Source organism: Myotis brandtii, unplaced genomic scaffold (assembly GCF_000412655.1).
Source record: "Myotis brandtii unplaced genomic scaffold, ASM41265v1 scaffold786, whole genome shotgun sequence".
Classification (NCBI taxonomy): Eukaryota; Metazoa; Chordata; class Mammalia; order Chiroptera; family Vespertilionidae; genus Myotis; species Myotis brandtii.
In genome coordinates, this window is record NW_005371157.1 from 86,592 (window position 1) to 87,096 (window position 505).

The 505-nt window shown below is 67.1% G+C and overlaps 1 protein-coding gene across 1 annotated transcript in view; it reads left to right on the forward strand.

Annotated features, from left to right (window-relative positions):
- Positions 1–505, forward strand: part of CARD11 (caspase recruitment domain family, member 11) — a 62,591-nt gene that overhangs the window by 6,431 nt on the left and 55,655 nt on the right. The window lies entirely within an intron of this gene.

The window sequence follows — 505 nt, forward strand, 5'->3', positions numbered from 1 at the left end:
GAGCAGGTGGCACCAGGACAGCACCTGCGGGCTGGCGGCCCCTGGTTTCTGCCCGATGGTGAAAGCGGCAAAGGGAAGCTTGAGCTGGGGGAGGGGGGGGGCGTTCCTGGCACATCCCGGTGAATGGCGGAGGCGGGACAGATGCTCACCGCCTCTGGGTCTGGTTCTCACCTACTCTCTTGCCAGCATCCCTGAGCCAGAGCCCCTGGCCGTCTAGTCTTACATCCCTTCCTACACATTCCTGCGCCCGCCTCCTCCCGGCCCTGCATCCCCCCAGCTCTCCCCATCCACCCCTGCCTGCCTCCTGCCTTCTCCGCCTCGGCAGACCTCCCTGCGTAAAACCTCCCGCTGCTTCTGTCTGAGACCAGTCCTCCTGCGGCCCACAGGGCGCCGTGGCCCAGCCCGGCTGACACTCCAGCCTCCACCGCCTCTGCCTCTCCCTGGGCTCCAGGCACTTGGTCTTCCCCGGCTCCTGAAATGTGCCAGGTCCCCTCCGCCTGTCCCA